Raw genomic sequence first — 20,986 nt, 5'->3', positions numbered from 1 at the left:
CAGATGCTGTGTTTTGTCCTGCCGTTGCTCCTAGCACAACTGTGCCCGCATTCTCCACCAATTGTAGGGGACAGCTCACGCATGGGGCGGCAATGACAGTTTCACACAGGTTTCCAACGTAAAAGCGTGTTTATTTAGACGTTGTAGTCACAGAGCACCTTGTAAACAAAACAAACTATAAGCCTGTCCGGCTCTAACTAAACAGCAGGATACCTCTCTAGCAGCCTAAGGTCTGACGCAAAGCAAAGTAACCAGTTTTGTATGGGGTAAAGCTTCATACCTGGTGGGCTGCAGCGCTGGCTGTAGCTGCTCCTTCATTCAGTTTCTCCCTCTCTCTGCAAACCTAACAGCCCTCTCTTTTAAGGCTTCCTCCCCAGTAACGAGCTTAGGAAGCCTCACCTGAGAGCACCTGGGTTTGCTACCATGCCTGGCTGAGGTAACCAGGTGAGATATATATCCCATCAACCACTCTCCCATACACTTTACCACAATATATATATATATATATATATATATATATATATATACATAATTGTTTATCTAAGGGCTGCAGACATGACACAAATCTGGTCACTACCACTGTGGAACCAAGATTGCACCTCCTTGTGACCATCTAAAAAATACTGTTTCATGCCATATAGTTAAAGTTGTGGTGCTTCATCTTTTGTACTTCTGAGGGCAGATTGTGCAGAACTTGCTCCCACCTTCTCCTCGTGAAAGGTTGAATGGGGTGGAGCCGCAGGTGGCACGGCTGAGCAGGTGGGGCAAGGTCTAGTGGTGGCAAGTCAACCCTTCTCTACCTAGATATCAAAGGCTGATTCATCTCTTTTTTGTGCCTATGATTGCATCAAATCTCTGGCATTTTTGCTTATTGCGACCACATGGCTTCCAAGATTTCAATTAATAAGTTCAATATGTAGCTATATGCAGCAGTTTGTAGCAATTAATGTATATGGAAGGAAACTATTTTTTCTGCACTAGATACTGGGTACATCTGCAAACTGTTCCAGTCATTTGCTTTTAAGAATAATTCATGCATCTTTATTCCTCTTAACGTGATTGATCATTTTTGGTAACCAGACGCAGACTGTTCTACTGAAGCATAAAAGGCAATCATAACTATTATTAAGTGGCATGTTCATTAATTACATTATGAAGCAGAATTTTAATAACAACTTTATAACTTATACAACTAAGATGATTCTTAGTAGATAACTTATTAATAGCAAATTATATCCATAAAACAAGTTAGGCGTAATTACTTTTAAAAAATGCATAATGTCCCTTCTCAGAATTCATTTTTATGTGTACATTGTATTCAGCGGCAAAATAACAAAAATAAGACTGCTGGGGACAGCTACTATTGCTGTTAAAAGTCATCTGATTAGTAGCATTCATTCTAAAGTATTATAAATCTATAAACATAAAATGTCCTTGTAAATATTAATATTCCACTACTAGTAATCACTAATATCAAACCGGATTTTCCTTAATAAAAGCGGTTTTCTTCCAGTAATACAATTACAATCACTGGCCACTTTATTAGGTACACTTTGCTAGTACCAGGTTTCAACCCCGTTTTGCCTTCAGAACTGCCTTCATTCTCCGTGGCATACTTTCTACAAGGTGCTGGAAACATTCCTTAGAGATTTTGGTCCATATGAACATGATAGCATCATGCAGTTGCTGCAGATTTGTCGGCTGCACATCCATGATGTGAATCTCCCGTTCCACCACATCCCAAAGGTGCTCTATTATGGAAAATATCTAAAAATGTTTAACATTTTTGAAAAATAAGGTACGTTACAGTTTTGCCTATAAAAACTATATATAACCAGTGCAAACGGGGGGGAAAAAAAACTCCAAAAATGTCTTTGTATTTGATTTTGGAAACACCACAAATGTCTGGTATTTTCATTTATTTTGGCACTTACATGGTTAAATATGAATGACGGGCATCGCTTTTTTTGAAAATGTGGAATGCTGGGAGTTGCGCCCCAATAGCAGCCAGAGAAAGATAAACTGCTCAACAAAAGTATTTTTTTGAAGGTTGACATCCCAAAGTATTTTACTAGGGGCATTTTAACACTTTTTATTAAATCATTTAAGCACCAATCTGTCCTAAACATTGCCGTAAAATTTCCTTTTTTTATTTTTAAGAAACCCATTCTATCCAAACACAGTATTTCAGTAATTTTTTTCCCCTGGATACGTGAAATTACTAAAACAACTTGTGATTCGTATTCAGAAAAACCTCTCGAGTACAGGAAGTCTCAGTTGAGACACAGTAGATGTCACATACTTCATTTTAACCCTGTAAAACTATATATTTCCAAAAACTAGACAGCTCAGGGAACCTAGTCAGGGGCTGATTCCACACCAGCGCCTTCCAAAGTTAGTCTAACAAAAAAAGAAAACATTTTCACACATCATCCTTATTTTTCTGGGTGGATATGTAAAAGAACAAAATAGGTCTTGATTTGTGTTCAGAAGCCCCCACCCCAAGTACAGCAATACCCCACATGCATGGATAAGTCATGTTTCTCAGACATTGTGGAATCAAGACTGAAATATTTTTTTATATGTATAGCTATCAGATCCAGTAGCGTACCTAGTGGGGGGGGGGCAGTAATGTCCACCGCTAGAGGAGCAGACTCTCCCTCTAACCGGCTTAAAGTCAATCAAGGGAGCGGGAGGTCTGTTAATGCAGACCTCCGATCCTGCTCCCTTGCGATGCGCACACCAACTGATGTTGTGCGTCGGGATTTGACGTCATATCCTGGCGCACAACACTAAAGTGTGTGAGAGTGATGGGTGTTATTCTGTAGTTTATGCTGAATGTTTGTGAATGAGTGTGTGTGATACCATGGATGTGTAAGTGTGGGGGGAGTTAGCATGGCATAGGGAGGCTGTAATCACATTCCTATCATGCCCAGGTTCCAGCATGATAGGAGTGTGATTGCTGTTAGCAATTATATATATATATATATATATATATATATATATATATATATATATATATTGTTGTTGTTTGTTTTTGCCCAATTTTGGTGTGTTAACCACACTTTTATTAAAAGTAAGTAACACAATTGCACAGAAATATTCAATAACAATATTGATATATATATATAATTACTAACAGCAATCACACTCCTGTCATGCTAAATCAGCCAGTACATGCTGGAATCTGGGTATGCCTGGGCATGATAAGATTGTGATTGCTGTTATATATATTAATATTATCGATTTTTTTTTTTTTTGGTCTAATTTTCGTGTATTACTTTTAATAAAAGTGCTTGTTTTTAAAGGTGTGTGTGGGGGGGTCATTTCCAGTTTTGGCCAAGTGAATGCTGAATTTTCGGTTCCGGTCCAGAATTTTAATTTCGGTGCATCCCTACTATATACTAAGCCAGACACTGAAGTGGTAGGCCTACACCACCTGTTTGGCTTAGTATATAGTGATAGGTGTTATGCTGTACCCCCGTCAATGTTTGCCTCAGTATATAGTGGTAGGTTTTAATGTGTACCACCGTCAGTGCGTGCCTCAGTATATAGATATAGATCCTTTAAGTCCTGCAAGTTGGGAGGGGGTGCTCCATGGATGCATCCTGGTGCCATGTGTTCTCCAGGTAAGCAACGCACCCGGCTAGGTCAGAACAGGCCACCTTCTTCCATTGCTCCATGGTCTAGTTCTTATGCTCACATACCTATTGTAGGTGCTTACGGCAGTGGACAGGGGGTCAGCATGGGCACTCTGACTGGTTGGCAGCTATGCAGCCCCATATGCAACAAACTGCAAAGCACTGTGTGTTCTGACACCTTTCTATCAGAACCAGCATTAACTTTTTCAGCTACAGTAGCTTGTCTTTTGAATTTGAAAACATGGGCCAGTCTTGGCCCTGCAAGTACAACAATGAGCCTTGGCCGCCCTTGACCCTCTTCACCGCTTTTCCTTTCTTGGACAACTTTTGATCTGACTTTTTGTACTGACGGCTGCAGATCAGGTATATCCCACAAGAGCTGCAGTTTTGGAGATGCTCTGGCCCAGTCACATTTTGGCCCTGTATCGCTCAGATCCTTACACTTAGCCCATTTTACCTGCTTCTATCACTTTCTATCAATTTTGAGGATTAAATGTTCATTTGCTGTCTAATATAATTTATGATACTGTAAAACAATCCTCTCCTTTGCTGAATGTAAGATGTCCTGTTCCTTTTTAAGGTCTAATGATGAAGAGGAGAATGATCAGTTAAATAAAGTGCAGCTGTGTGTGCCAAAGACTAGTGCAAGGTGTCGGATCTCATTACTGCATGTACAGATCCTACATTTTTTTAAAATAAAAAAGAAAACCAGAATTATCCAATATGTAAAGAACAGTTGAAGGTGTGTGATTGTTTGTTTCTTTCTTTTTATTGCATTTTCTTATTACTTTTTATAAAAAATTAAATGAAGCAAACAAGAAATGGTTTTAATTCTCAGGCTTCAAAACTTAACCTAGCAAAACAGAAATCGAAATATGTTGGCCTTGCTACGCTTAGAACAAGGCTTTTGCAAAAAGATACATTTTGCCTCCCAGCTAATTTTTAGGTCTTAAATGAAAGGACATTACTCACAATTCCTTCTGCTTGAAAATGTTGACAATCTTTAAATCTAGCTAAATCAACAAGAGCAAACCAAAGAAGATGTATCCCTTTATTTACCATTTTCAGAGGCAAAAAGAATCTGAATCATCGTGATTTTACTTCAATGATTCACATTATTCATACTTATGACTTTCCCCAATATTTTGGAGCTTTAACCCCTTAAGGACAATGGGAGGTCCCTAAACCCATTGAAAATAATGCATTTTGAGCCCGTACATCTACAGGCTTTGTCATTAAGGGGTTAAATGAAGCCAATTTGCTCTGCTACATTCAGATTTTAACAATAATGGGAAGTACATAAATAAAAAAAGCCTTTTTGTAGGTGGGATATCATATTTGGATGCCTTTTTAATGAAGCACAAAGGTCAGGGTTGTGAGTTTAGTTCTGGTACAGAGCAGTTGACAGCTGTAGGTTCTTATAGAATGATACTAGTAAAATGTGGGACATCGGTCATTTAATGTTGGTCCTTCTTTAGAGGATGAAGGGGGAGTGCACATGTTCTGTTCCATGTTATTGAACTAAAATAATAAATTTTGTTAGCTTTGACCCTAGTTAATTTCATAATCTCTGGAATCCATTATTCTAAATCATATGTTTGTAAGAAAAAAACTACTAGGCTAGGTACAAAAAGAAATGCAGAGCCAGATTGATTGTACATAGGACTGAAATGATCAGGCATCTTGCAATGGGCCAGTATAGCTTTGAAGGTTGAGTGATTCATTCCCTATGCAGCTTAATCATAATGTGAACCATAATAAAAGGTCTATTAACATGAGCATTGCATAATAGTGTCTCTAGTACAGAAGAAAAAAAACATGTTGTTTTTTGGTGATAAAAGGGGGATCAGGGTTGCTGGTGCTAGGTTATGATGCCAGTCCTGGGTCCATGAGTCCCATCTGAGTCCATAGAAATGCATAGTCTGGTGGAAAGCTAAATGAGATGCGTAAAGAAGCAGAGATTATTCTTTCCACCCCTAGTTCACTACAAAATCTGTAAACAGCTTAAAATACGGCCCAGTTACATTTGCACATCCTGTCACCATGCTATTTGAATAAATGTGGTGGAAAGACTTCACAGTAGAGAGCAATTACTGCTGTGGTCCCCATTTTATTGCTTAATTATGCCCAAAATTTGAACTGTGGTATTATATACCATAGATATTTGGGCGAAAATACAGTATTTCCCCAGAGGATAAGATAGTGTAGCTGGTATAATGTAAATGAGTGTTTTTGAAGAATGCGTTATATTTATATAACATTCCCAAAGGGGAAGGCTTTGAAGACCATTCATGACAGAGCCCATCGGACATAGCCACAGCCTAAGGTTGTGAAGGACCATTCTTTTGAGTCAAAATAAACAGACTATGAAATTGACCTCAAAGGGTTTCATTGTTGCAACAGACATGTGAGCAGCATGAATGCCCTTTTAACAACAAAAAGAACATCCACAGACAGGGATCAATTTGAGGGAATGACCTTAGGTTGTTCAGATAGGTAGACCACTTACAAAAAGAAATTCCCTTTATTCCTTAACCCCTGCACAGCCACAGTGCTGTGATTCATATAATCAACCATGCTATTTTTACACAGTTTGATGGGCCCAGAAATCAGCAGTGTGTAGTTTAGATTGCTTTAGGTCATTAGCAGGTTAGGTCTAGGGTCATAAACATAATTTAAAAGCTATAATCCTGCCAGAGTTAGAGGATTTCTCTAATCAAGATCTAATGAATAAGTTAATCAAAGAAAAATGTTCCAATTATTTGCATTTGTATATAATCATAGGGCTTAGTGTAAAGAGGAGACAGGTGTAGTATAATCACAATGCCAGAATAGAATCTTGCGATATCTGCTGCTATGGAACATTTGGGAACAAATTGAACACAATGAATATGGTGCAAAACAACTAAAATGTAATAAATAATAAACGTTATCACCAAACCTAGCTCCCCAGTCCAAAGTCAGTTTATATATGGTTGTCCTGCGTTGGAAACGGTTAAATGAGTTAGGACCTGCAGTGCAGTGTCAGTTTCTCTTATGTGTGATGCACAATGTATTTTTAAGTAAATGTTGATGTTACTATTTATCAAGAAAGTTATAAAGCAAATGTATATACATTCAATTTTAACAATTTTGTACAACATTAAGAATTTGGTAAATTTATTGTTAGATAAACTAGGAGTGAATCTTTATCCTTCCATTTTAACAGAGAAATATAAATGTTACTATCTATGCAATCAACCCACACATGGGGTTAATCCAAGAAGAGAAATCCAAAAGTCCAAATCTTAATTAAAATCAGAGTGACAGGAAACTACAAACAGTGCCACTAGGAAGCTTCCAAGTGGAGAAGTCATAGTAATGTTGACTCCTAAGATCTATATATACCGTATTTGCTCGATTATAAGACGGCCCCCCAAATCTGAATATTAATTTAGGAAAAAAAGAAAAAGCCTGAATATAAGACGACCCTATAGGAAAAAAGGATGATCCAGTTCCCCTGCAGCTGCGGGGGATCTGGGTCTTAGTCGTCTCATAGTCAGACCTATTTGAGGTCTGATTATAAGACGACCCTGATTATAAGACGAGGGGTATTTTTCAGAGCATTTTTCAGAGCAAATACGGTAATTTTGGAGAGAGTAGATCATGTGTAACATGTATAACCTTGCTAATAAGACTATAAAACTTACAGGCTTATGATGATGATTAAATCATGGAAGAATTTTCACCATTAATTAACCCATTTTTATTAACTCTGCAATCCTATTTGTTTGGAGGTGGGGATAAATAAATGAGTTAATCATGCATTCATGGTAAGTGAAACATAAATACGACATGGATAATTCAAAGACCGTTGTGCAGCTCCATGCAATATGATGGCACTGTATAAAACAATAAATCATAACAATTAACTACACCACAGTTCAGGTCGACTCAAGTACCTGCTGTAAGTGGATATCAAAAGCACAGAAACAAGGCTGTTAATATTGATTTGACTTGAATCAAGATGGAAGTTCAGCTCAGCAAGTTAGTTTAATTTAATGTGACAGCTGTTGAGTTTACCTCCACTTGAGTCAACACAACCGGTGGTTACAATGTGCAACTCAACAGTGCTCAACTGGAATTTTTGTGAATAGACAAGTACCTGTTCACGTTAGCTCAATCAAATGCTCTTGAGGTATTATGAATTAAGCTAGTGGAGCTGCATCTCCAACTCTACTGAGAATTCCAAATTAAGTGAGTAGACTTGCTAGATGTGTGTGAAACAGAGAAAGAGCTGAAACATACAGTGGTATGTCTGGCACCTTTGAGGATTAACAAACACCTACGAGTTTCATCAACTAGCTTCTTCATGGCATCTTATAGATTGCCATCCACAAATATTGGCACCCTTGGTAAATATGAGCAAAGAAGGCTGTGAAAAATTATCTTTATTGTTTAACCTTTTCTTTGAACAATACACAAAAAATACTCTGCTCTCATGAATATCAAACAATTGCAACAGAAGACAGGTTAATAAATTTTTTTTTTTAAATATACGTGTGTCGCAATTATTGGCACACCTATGAACTCATATGAGTAAAATATATTCCCAGTGATATGTTACAATTTTTTTAGTACAACTGGGTGACTAGGAACAGGAAATGGTTCAACTGTGACTTCCTGTTTCACTGGGGTATAAATTTTAGGCAACACATAGGCCAAATTCTCTTAGTCATTCATCACAATACGTAAGACCAAGGAATATCACTGTGATGGCTACGGATATAAGTGGCTATAAGAAAATAGCATTGAAAATACCTATTTCCCTCATCAGGTCAATAACTAAGAAGTTCTAGTCAAATGTTATGAATAAACCTGGGAGAGGATGTGTGTCTATATTGTCTTAATGAACGGTGAAGAGGATGGTTTGAGTGGCCAAAAACTCTCCAAGGATCACAGCTGGAGAATTGCAGAAGTTAGTTGGACTTGGGGTCAGAAAGTCTCCAAAACTATATCACCAAAAGTTGTTTGGAAGGTTTTTTTTTTACGAAAAAGGCCTCTAGTCTAATCCAAAAACAAACTCAACTGTCTTCGGTTTGCCAGACACTACTGGAACTTCAAATGGTATAGGGTTCTATGGTCAGAACCTGATGCCCAGGCAGGGGCGGGCTGGGCCGGAGGGCAATTGATTCTAAATTAAACGGCCGGGCTAGGGCCATCTTTATTGCGGGGCAAAAGCCCGCAGCTCCCGCGGTGGGCCGGCCAGTCCGGGGCCGCCACACCGAGATGCCATTGCAGCCGATGCCGTAAGTCAGGCCAGCCGTTTAATGATTGCACTATGCCGCCCAGTGCCTCTGTGAGGCTCTTCGTCCCGCCCCTTTGAAGACACAACGTGCCACTTACACAGAACAGCTCCACATGACAGGGAGAAGAACACTTCGGAGGAGAGCAGTCTGCAGGGAAGGCAGCAAAAAAAGTAAGTATTAGAAAAAAATAAAACAAATAGTTGGGGTGATAGGTGGAAGGGGACACATTTTCAATGGGGGGGCTGCCTTGGGGCAATTAAACACAAAAAGGGGGTGGCTGGGGGGAATAAGTACACAACAGGGTGGTTGGGGCATCACATAAATCAATACACAAAGGGTGATGGGTGGCTGGGGGCAATACACATGGGTATAATTACCAGTACAAAAAGGCATCAATACACAAGGGAGGGGCCTGGCTGGAGACATCACATAAATCAATACACAAGGGTTTTGGGGCATAAATGCACAAAGGGGGCTGGCTGGGGGCACAAATGCACATGGGGCAATATACAAGGGTGGGGGGGATACATTAAAACCAAAGGGGGGGGGACCTGGTAGGGGCATCAATACACAAGGGGAAAACACACAAAAAACAAACCAGTGTGAAAGCATTTTTTATGCTTCGTGTAGATTAACCCGTACTGACGCGGGTGTCGGTATGTCAGAGCCCGTCCTGGTGTGTATGTGTGTGTGTGTTTGGATGTCGTAATGGGAGAGCTTGTCCTGGTGTGTGTTGGGTGTCGGTGTGGCAGAGCCTGCCCTGGTGTGTGTTTGGGTAGCAGTGTGGCAGAGCCTGTCCTGCTGTGCGTGTTTGGTGTGTGGGTGTTGCAGAGCCTGTCCTGGTGTGTGTGTTTGGTGTGTTGGTGTGGCAGAGCCCGTCCTGGTGTGTGTGTTTGGGTGTCGGAATGGGAGAGCCTGTCTTGGTGTGTGTGTTTGGGTGTTGGTGTAGCAGAGCCTTTCCTGTGTGTGTTTGGTGTGTCGGTGTGGCAGAGACTGTCCTGGTGTGTGTTTGGGTGTCGGTGTGGCAGAGCCTGTCCTGGTGTGTGTTTGGGTGTCGGTGTGGCAGAGTGTCACATAGGGGTATATACAGACAACTGCAATGACCCACCGCGCCCAATGATGGAATTTCAGGAGTCACTGTGCAAGAGCGGAGTTGGACAGAGCCTGGTGCAGGGTGACTGCACTCTTCCAGGTGATGAGCACCTGGAAGAGTGCAGTCTTCCAGGTGATGAGCACCTAGGGTTGTGTGGCCACATAACAGGGCCCTGACATAGCAGCGGATGTTGTCCAGAACAAAACAAAGTGATAGCCTGCAGGCACCCTGGAGCAGGCATGAGACATATCTCTACAGAGAAAGGTGCAGGATGCTGCAGGCTGGGAGTAGGGAAGTTAAGCAGAGAAACAGCAGAAACATGGCAAGCAAGGGGGACAGAGCAAGGAACAGAGAGACAAAGGAAGACACTTAACCAGACAAGACATACATGGTACAGGACATACAAGGACAGGGAACAAGGCAAGGAACACACGGGCTTGAGTGAGGAGCCGAGATCCTCAGACAGTTCTCTTTTAAGGAAGGATAGGCTATCTTAACTGGGACATGGGGAGAGGAGAGAGAGGAACCGAGATCCTCAGATGATTCAGGGAAAAGTGAGCAAAGGCACATAAAAGACTGACTGTCCTGGTGTGTGTGTGTTTTGCTGTCTGTGTGGCAGAGCCTATCCTGGTGTGGGTGTTTGGTGTGTCGGTGTGGCAGAGCTTGTCCTGGTGTGTGTGGTGTGTCGGTGTGGCAGAGCATGTCCTGGTGTGTGTGTTTAGTGTGTCGGTGTGGCAGAGCTTGTCCTGTTGTGCGTGTTTGGTGTGTCGGTGTTGCAGAGCCTGTCCTGGTGTGTGTGTTTTGCTATCGGTGTGGCAGAACCTGTCCTGGTGTGTGTGTTTGGTGTGTCAGAGCCTGTCCTGGTGTGTGTGTGTTTGGTGTGTCGGTGATGCAGAGCCTCTCCTGGTGTGTGTGTGTTTGGGTGTCGGTGTGGCAGAGCCAGTCCTGGTGTGTGTGTGTGTTTGGGTGTCGGTGTGGTATAGCCTCTCCTGGTGTGTGTGTGTGTTTGGGTGTCAGTGTGGCATAGCCTGTCCTGGTGTGTATTTGGTTCCTGGCTCTCTGTGCCCAAGGTTAAATATGGTGGTGGCTCTTAAATGTTTTGGGGCTATTTTTCTTGAAGAGGACCTGGACATTTTGTTAGGATCCATGGCATCATAGACTATATCAAATATCAACGGATATTAAATGAATACCTGACTGCCTCTGGTTAAAAGGTTAAAATGGGCCATGGTTGGATCTTCCAGCAGGGTAATGATCCAAAACATACATCAGATTCAACACAAAAATGGTTTACTGACCATAACACCAAAGTCCCACCATGGCCATCTCAGTCCCCTGACGTGAACCTCATAGAAATCCTATGGAGTGAACTGAGGAGGAGAGTTCACCAATGTTGACCTTCAGATTTGAAGACTCTGGAGAGATTCTGTATGGATGAACGGTCTCAGATTCCTTTGCCATGTATTCTCCAACCTCATTAGGCATCATTGGAGAAGACTCAAAGTTTTTATCTTAGCAAAGGGAAGTGGTACAAAGTATTGACTAAAATGGTGCTAATAATTGTGGCACATATATTTAACAATTAGCTTAAAGATAGATATACTGCATAGGTGGATCTATACAATTCAACAGGAGAAAGAAATGTTAATTGACTAGGCTCACTTTCATAGTGAGTGGAGAACCTTGCTGACAGTAATGTTGATTGGATTTATTTGCATAAATAATGCTTCATAAGTCTTGATAGTCACGCTACTACCACAGCTGGTTGGGATTCTATAGATGGACTGGTCCTATAAATTCTAAATGATTTGGATTAATTTTTTATTTTTGGTCTATTCCATTTCAGACAACGCATTTCATTTCCTGATCTTTCATTTTGGATGAAATTCAGTCCTTTTCTATTCAGAAATTAAATTCCCACTCATACACACTCTCTCTCTTCACCAACAACAGCTTCCATGTCCCATTTCCTTTCCGCAGCTCCATTTCCTGTCTCCCCTGTGTTACCCAGGGCTCCTGGAGCTCTTCTGAAGAAAAGATGGAGCCTCTGCGCACACTCTCTCCCCTGACTGGAGGAACGGGAAGAGGCTGTACGTGCTGGGGGCGCGTGGCTCCACCTTTTTGCAGAAGTACTCCAAGAAGCCAGAATAATGCAGACAGATTTGCGGAGGGAGGTGCGGAAACCCTTTTCTTCCTCCACAAATCTGTTTTCAATATTCTTGCCTCTTCGAGTACTTCTGCAAAAGAATGGATTTGTGGCACACCCCCACGAGTACAGCCTCTCTCTTGTTTCCCCAATCCAGAACAAGAAGAGGAGCTGCGGAAAAGGAGAGACATTGAGAAAGAGCCTAAGAATGTGAGTGAGAGAGTATGAATGAAAAAGAAACAAAATGCAAATGAAAATCCGGAGCTCTTTGCTTCATTTTCGCATGCTTGGGTTGGAGGTTCCATCTCATTTTTGCACATTTGTACAAATTAATAAAAACATTTTTTGTTAAAATGAAAAATCACACAAATCCAAATGCACCAGTCTTGATTTTACACAACTGTTAGCAATGGGTGTGACTGAAACACCTAAATGGGTAAACAGCAAGACAAATCATATATTTACAACAGGAAAGGTTAGGAAACACAACAGAATATAGCAATGTTTTGGGTTCATTCATTGTGCTTGGACCTTAGCATCACTGGTTAATACTACCCTCTAGTGTTTAGCTAACAAATATACAGCTTTAGAGATGATCCTACAGTAATATGGGAAATAGGAGAAGCAAAACACTCATTTTTTTTGAAGAGGTTACTGAAAGATGACCTTTTAGACAATACTAAAAGGCTATTCTAAATGTAAAACCAAGGACCACATAAGATTTGAGGGTTTTTTTGGCAGTTAGCACTCACTTGGCCCATCTAGACTTGCCATTTTTATTCTCTGCAAATTCCAGACTTCAACAGTAATTATTTAGCATGTACCTATTGCATCAAATGTAACAATCAGTAGTGAATTGTCATGTAGCCAACCTAGCTACCTTCCCTTGATAGCATAAGAGCACTGTACTGTAAGAGTGGAATGTGTGCATTACTCATCTCTGGTGTAAAATAATAATAATAATAATAAGTAAAATAATTTGCATTGAAGTATGGATTTGAACCTAGCCATCTCAGTTCATAAACAAATGCTCAGAGGGATGCTTTAGTGTAATGATATCAATAAAGTGCACCACCACGAGTCTATCATGCATAAAAGATTGGTTGGGAGAACGTGGCCATGTACCCTAAATATGGTAATTACAGATTCGGAGATTCTGTGTTATGCCGTGTTCCCAGGCAGATAAAAGACAATACAGCTTAAATTTTGGTGGCAGATACCTGGACTCCACAAGGTCTTTCAGTTCAATGTATATTATTAGAAATCTCCATTGTAACCAACCCATTTACAATATACACAGCCTCCATAGCATGCAGTATTCAGGCTGCATGTTCATGACATCATCTTGGCTCTCAGCTGACAAGACAGCAGCCACGAGGTGAGTACTGGGGAGGTGCTGCCCTGGGTTAGGCCTAAGGCAGCACCCCAACCTAGATAGACCACTGACACCACCTCCTTCCCTACCGTGTTTCATCCTATGGGTATAAAAAAGGCAAGCATTCTGAATCTAGTTTGACAAATTTAGACAGGGGCTTGACTGGATGAGTGAAAAATTACCAAGAGGGAATTGGAATGATGAGCTGCACTCCACTTCCCACTGATCATTGGGCTACCATTATTTGCACTCCACAAACAGATGGACTGTTGTTAGGTAATATGGCAGTGACTGTGCACACTAAACATAAAGCATCTGTGTTCATTGACAGGCCTTTTTTTATTTTAGTTTGACCCATTAGAGTGGAACATACCTCAAAACTCTCTGAATCTCAGGGATCTTGCTTCAATCTCAGGATTTTACGCTTGATGAGAAACTTGTCCTTTTGCTGCTTTCTTGAATACAGAACTATACAACATACATCAGTGTAGTTCCACCTCTTGATTTTTATAAGGAATGCTATAAAAGCAAATGAATCTTTGTGATTAAATGGTTAATATTTGAAGAGGGGCATCATCTAAACATGCCCTTTAACATTTCTGGTGTCCAAATCAGGGCATCTGTGTTGGGTGTGGGACAAGGTAGGATCAGTGGGGCTGACTCAAAAATTGGTAGGGTTGAGGCATCCTCCTTACAGGAAGAGGCATCTCACAAAAGCACACAACAGCTCAGACCTTGATTTTACAGCTACATGGACTGACCAGGGGAGGTCAGCCCATCATCCCTACTACCTGCAAAAACAGATAGAGAGGCAGTTACCAAGGACAGTGCCTGAATATTGGGACCGTCCTGGGACAATGCGAACACTTGGGAGGTATGCCAAATTTTTGAGCAGGAGTAAGCTACAAAGTGTAAGGGCACATGCAGCTTTAGAGAAGACCTGTCTCTGACACCCAAAAATTGTATTGTAGTTCTAAGCATTTTCCAGTTGTTTGACTAACATACAATATAAAATGATTTTAATAAGGGTCATTTATATCTTGTAAAAAAACAAATTTTGAATGTTTTCTGAAAAGTAGCAATTGGAAGCAGTGAATGATGAAAAGAGCCTACAATTACAACTAACATAGCATATTGCTATGCCATATAAATAATTGTCTTGACAATTTAAAATTACTTTATTGACAGAACTTTATAGTGTTTCTAATTTCAATCAACATTGATAGAACACAACAATGCTAATTATTAACCATTTTCATGCTTGAGGGTACACTTAACACACTAATTGTCTGTAAGGATGCTCAGCAGAGCCCTGATGATCAATAAAGCTAAGGCGCAGTACAGTCTGTATCTATGAACGCACATGCAATCTTTGCACACTTCGACTCAGGATGAATTCCCTTGATGAGTCATTGAATTTCCTCTTATTAGTTTTGAGAGCAACATTCTGCGGAGCATTAAATACATAATGAATTTTGACTCATGCGCTCAGTATTTCATCTGACAGGATAGTAATGCGATTAACGTTGGATCTGAAACTCATCTGGCAATAGATGTTAATAAAAAAAATAGGGGAGGAGGATAGAGACCTCAAAAGATGAGAATATCATTTACATAGCATAAGCAAACATTCTCAATGGGGATAGTATTAGTGGCTTGCGGCTTCACTACTCACATTACACAGGCGCCAACATTTTCAAAATCATTTACACAGACACTTTGCTGTTGGGCAGTTGCATCATAGTAACATAGTCAGTTTAACCCATTACTTACAGTGCAGGGATATCCTGAAATGGTTAACCCTTAACTTCTGGTGTAGCACACAAGGGTCCCATTGATAACTGCCAATATCATTAATAATTCTTGCTAAATGTAATACTTGCTAAATGTAAATCAATCAATAGAAAATGTATTAGGTTGCTATAGTGACTGCATTCATTTTACTATTTTGCACAACATTGACGGTAGCTTCAAAGATGTATGTACTAGCATTCTAAATAGTTCCACTGGTTAATTAATGCACATTAATTCAGTTGTTTGTGTCTATAGATGCCGGTTGTAAAGTACTTGTGATCTTTCGACTGTGACATCATAATGGCACCATTTTCTTATCATTAGGACATCATAATTGGTTGGTTAGTGACATCATAATTATTGTCTTTTCATTGTGTCATCCTAATATCTTCATTGTCTTATAATTATGACATCAGAAAGGAATCTTGATTGTGACATCATAAGGACATCATTGTCTTATCATCATAACATCATAATCAAATCTTTAAAATGTGACATCATAATGGTATCATTGTGTAATCATTATGGCATCATAAAGGAATCTTTTGACTGTGACATCATAATGGCGTCATTGGCATCACAGATTTGCTGATTTCAAATGTGCAAATAATTTAACCCCTTTACAACTGATCTGAAAATGTCCCTAGAAGACAAGTTACATATCCGGTATATCTTTTGTTAAAAAAGGATCCGGTAGGGGCACTGCTACTGTCTGCCTGGAAGTCCGGTCAGATCAGCAACAATAAAAGAGATCCCCCTCCGAGTCTCTGATTGCTCCTACAGCAGCAATCATTGAGGCTTAACTCCAGTGATCACCTCACATCGGCCACAGGCAACTTCAGGGACAAATCTGCAGTTCAGGTAATGAGGTGGGTGTGATTGGTGGGCGGGATTGGCCACAAATGTGGCGGGAGCCGGCAGGATTGGGCACACATGTTGCGGGAGCGGGCGGGAATGTAACACACACATTGCGGGAGCGGGCGGGATTGGACCAAAAATCAGAGGGAGCGGGCAGGATTAAAAAAGCAGTCCCGCGCAGGGCTCTCTACTCCATACTGTGGGATGACTTATGTTTCTTAGTTTCAAAATGTAATTGTTCTGTGGTTTAAAGTCACATTGTGGTGCTAATATCTGTTTTTAACATGTAAAACTGTGGATCTGTTGTGTTTTCTTTTAGTGCTAGCAAATAAAATATCATGGACACCATACACAGTGGCAAAGTGTCTCTAAAATAATATATTTCAAACATTGTTTTTTATGACCTTTATGCTCATAAATACATATTAATCCTTCCTCCAAGGTATGTGCATACGAGTATTTTTTTTTTTCTTTTTCCATATGTGATATTAAGCAAACACAATCTCTGTGTCCATTGTGCACAGTTTTGTCTTACGGTGTTACTTTTAAGTGACTGTCCCTGTATTTCTTGTCTTGTCCAATCAATTAAACAGTTCTGTAGTGGTTAGAGGGCAGACTGTCTCGCTCTGTACTAAGATAAATATGATTAGAGAACCCCAGGGTGTAATAAGCAAAAAGAATTGATAACTGAAGCCATAAAAGGACACAGCGTTCTAATGGAATTCCTATTCAAATCGAGAGAGCAGTCTTGTACTGAATACATTTGACAATGACAAAAGCCATAAGCAAACATTTCTCCATTTGCATCTTTTTTTAAAAGTACATGAACATGTAAGCGTTTTGTATCTGTTTTAATGTAAAAACTATTAGGTTTTGTTAAGCAGAAGAACATTAATATTTTAGCAATTACAAAAATAAGGTGTATGAAAGTGGTATATGGTGAACATTATCAAACATATCAAGGAGGAAGGAAATGTGGGGGAGATGAGCGAGTGGAGATAGGAGAAAGCTTTAAAATAAATCAGCGAAAAGAGGAGTGCCTAGAGGTTGAGACAAAGATGTTTTTGAAGAAAAGGTTATGTTCTGTAGCTATAGAGTGGGAGGTGTTGGGAGTTATAAAGACAAGTGGGAAGGTTGCTATTGAATTAAGAGTAAAGTCAAGATTACATGAGAGTTTAAGGTTACACAAGTATGCTACACTGGTTTTTCCGAACACAAATCCACATTTTTTCCTAAATCATGTAAATCCAGCGCCATGGATATGTTTATGACTATGGTGACTGATGATATAGAGAAATTAGAAAGTAATTTCAATATACATACAATTTAAATAAAAAAGAAAGGGCAGCCCTTGAGGATTTAGAAAATACGGATATAGTCATCAAACCTGCAGATAAGGGAGGGGGGGTTGTTATCCTCCCCAAAGAACAATACCTAAATGAAGCCTATATACAATTAAATTATACAGAGGCATATATGAGATTGAGTGAAAATCCCCTAAATGAATATAAAAAGTTGTTGGTTAAATATCTAGATAGATCTTTTGGGCAAAAAGGAATACAGTTACCTCTTAATCTCAAATCCACACACCCCGGTGCTATATCTGTTATCAAAGATCCATAAAGATAGGTGCAATCCCCCGGGGAGACCGAGATCATGGAGGGGAGATGATCTGCCCAAAAAATTAGGTCAGCAAGAGATGAGGGTCATTTTTAATTTGAAGACACTTCTACCAAGGGGTTTAAATAGTGATTTTGAGTTTTGTGTTTTACCCTCCCCATGTTCTCTAATTGAGATCACATTAAATTGTACCCATATCTAAATGTTAATTTTATTTATATTACATTATCACTAACCTCTCCTTTCTCTACTTTTTTCAGAATTATGGTAATTTATATAAAACTATAATATTCTTAAAATATTGTAATAGTACTGATATATTTTTAGGAGTGTTTTATGTATAGATATGAACATACTTCTGTTGGTAAAGTGACATCCACTCATTGTTAGATTGTAAAGGTAGTTAATTATCTCTAATTAACTTAATGGACCATCACTATATAAAGATGTGAAGACAGACAGTCCTCCAATGCACAGTGAAGAAGCTATTGCAGCGTTGTGCCGTGACGTCATCACGTTCTTACGTCACATTACAGTCCATTTCTTTTAACCCCTTTGAGACCGGCATTTGGGTACTGCTTCTTCGCTTGAATACCGCGTACCCATTTAAATTTGCCTAGCTCAGTACACGTGATTCGCTTCAGAAGTGATCACGTGCACGGAACTGAGGGGGACTGGCTGCCACGGGTCGCTGGGGTCACCCAGCGGTCAGTAGCAGCCACCCCCTTGCGATCCCGGTGTTCAGAGCGCCGCTTGATTGTGCATCATCAGTGACGTACCTGGTATGTCCCGGTCTGCTGATGACACGTGACCAGGAAGTACCAGGTACATCCCGGTCTTGAAGGGGTTACTGTAAGAGTGGATGTTATTTATTTTTATATATTAAAGTGCTGCTATAGTCATCATACTGCTGTCTGTCTTCCTATACAGTGGGGCAAAAAAGTATTTAGTCAGCCACCAATTGTGCAAGTTCTCCCACTTACAAAGTTGAGAGAGGCCTGTAATTTCCACCATAGGTACACTTCAACACTGTTGCTGGTATTTTGGACCATTCCTCCATGCAGATCTCCTCTAGAGCAGTGATGTTTTGGGGCTGTCGTTGGGCAACACGGACTTTCAACTCCCTCCAAAGGTTTTCTATGGGGTTGAGATCTGGAGACTGGCTAGGCCACTCCAGGACCTTGAAATGCTTCTTACGAAGCCACTCCTTCGTTGCCCAAGCAGTGTGTTTGGGATCATTGTCATGCTGAAAGACCCAGCCACGTTTCATCTTCAATGCCCTTGCTGATGGAAGGAGGTTTTCACCCAAAATCTCACGATACATGGCCCCATTCCCTTTGTAGAAAAACAGCCCCAAAGCATGATGTTTCCACCCCCATGCTTTACCGTAGGTATGGTGCTCTTTGGATGCAACTCAGCAGAAACTCAACACGACGAGTTGAGTTTCTATCAAAAAGTTCTACCTTGGTTTCATCTGACCATATGACATTCGCCCAATCCTCTTCTGGATCATCCAAATGCTCTCTAGCAAACTTCAGACGGGCCCGGACATGTACTGGCTTAAGCAGGGAGACACGTCTGGCACTGCATGATTTGAGTCCCTGGCGGCGTAGTGTGTTACTGATGGTAGCCTTTGTTACTTTGGTCCCAGCTCTCTGCAGGTCATTCACTAGGTCCCCCCCGTGTGGTTCTGGGATTTTTGCTCACCGTTGTGATCATTTTGACACCACGGGGTGAGATCTTGCGTGGAGCCCCAGATCGAGGGAGATTATCAGTGGTCCTGTCTGTCTTCCATTTTCGAATAATTGCTCCCACAGTTGATTTCTTCACACCAAGCTGCTTGCCTATTGCAGATTCAGTCTTCCCAGCCTGGTGCAGGTCTACAATTTTGTTTCTGGTGTCCTTCGACAGCTCTTTGGTCTTGGCCATAGTAGGGATTGGAGTGTGACTGTTTGAGGTTGTGGACAGGTGTCTTTTATCCTGATAACAAGTTCAAACAGGTGCCACTAATACAGGTAACACGTGGAGGACAGAGGAGACTCTTAAAGAGGATGTTACAGGTCTGTGAGAGCCAGATATTTTGCTTGTTTGTAGGTGACCAAATACTTATTTTACCAAGGAATTTACCAATGAATTCATTAGAAACCCTACAATGTGATTTCCTGTATTCTTTCCCCGCATTCTGTCTCTCATAGTTGAAGTGTACCTATGGTGAAAATTACAGGCCTCTTTCATCTTTTTAAGCGGGAGAACTTGCACAATTGGTGGCTGACTAAATACTTTTTTGCCCCACTATATATCTGAGTACCCTCTTTGATCAAAATATTACTTCCCGGATAGAGGTACCTATTAAGGAAAGATCTCCTGAGCAACTATCCTCTGAGTAGGGATTGCTCAAAGACACTTGTGAATTTCTATTTAAAGTGGGAAGTATGTTTTATATTCTCCACATAGATGTGCGCCACTTTGTTTTGTATTTTCACTATGCTACAATGGTTGTTTACTAGAGCTATTTTTATATCTCATGTCATCTGTGTATAGTATAAAAGATTAATGGTAATATATATGTTCACGGTTAAAAAATAGACAATGAAACGTATAAAACATTTTTTACTTATCTCTATGGCTCTCACAGAAAATTATGCCCCGATTGACCCAGACTGTTCTTACAGACTACTTATTTGCCTTTGATATTCTATAAAGAAGGTCATTTTCTCTGTGCAAAAAGTACTGTTTCATGTGCAAGGAAAGCACATTTTAACACAAATGTATCTTAATTTCATGGATACAGAACAGGCACTATATTCAGAAACAAATGCACATCAACAAGGCAATCCAACACTAGTTGATGGTGGACTGGGGTATACAGTACTCATTAAAATCTTCTTAAGAACAACTTTGTTAGATGTCCTATAGATTCTTATATATTCATTGTAAAAGCACAGAGCACTTTATCACATATGCTTGCTGTTTGAGATTACCCATTTTGTTTGTACACCCATTGCATCACTGAGACCTAAGGTTCATTATTTCTCCACCAATCGCATCGATGGGTGCACCCATCGCATCGCACAGAGAACAAAAATTAGATTTATGCTCAATCGAACAATAATATTTAATAGTTACAATCATCATGGGAAAGTAACAGTACAAAACAAAGACTGTGGTCAT

Source organism: Spea bombifrons, chromosome 2 (genome assembly GCF_027358695.1).
Source record: "Spea bombifrons isolate aSpeBom1 chromosome 2, aSpeBom1.2.pri, whole genome shotgun sequence".
Lineage (NCBI taxonomy): Eukaryota > Metazoa > Chordata > Amphibia > Anura > Pelobatidae > Spea > Spea bombifrons.
Note: the sequence above shows the minus strand (reverse complement) of the source record.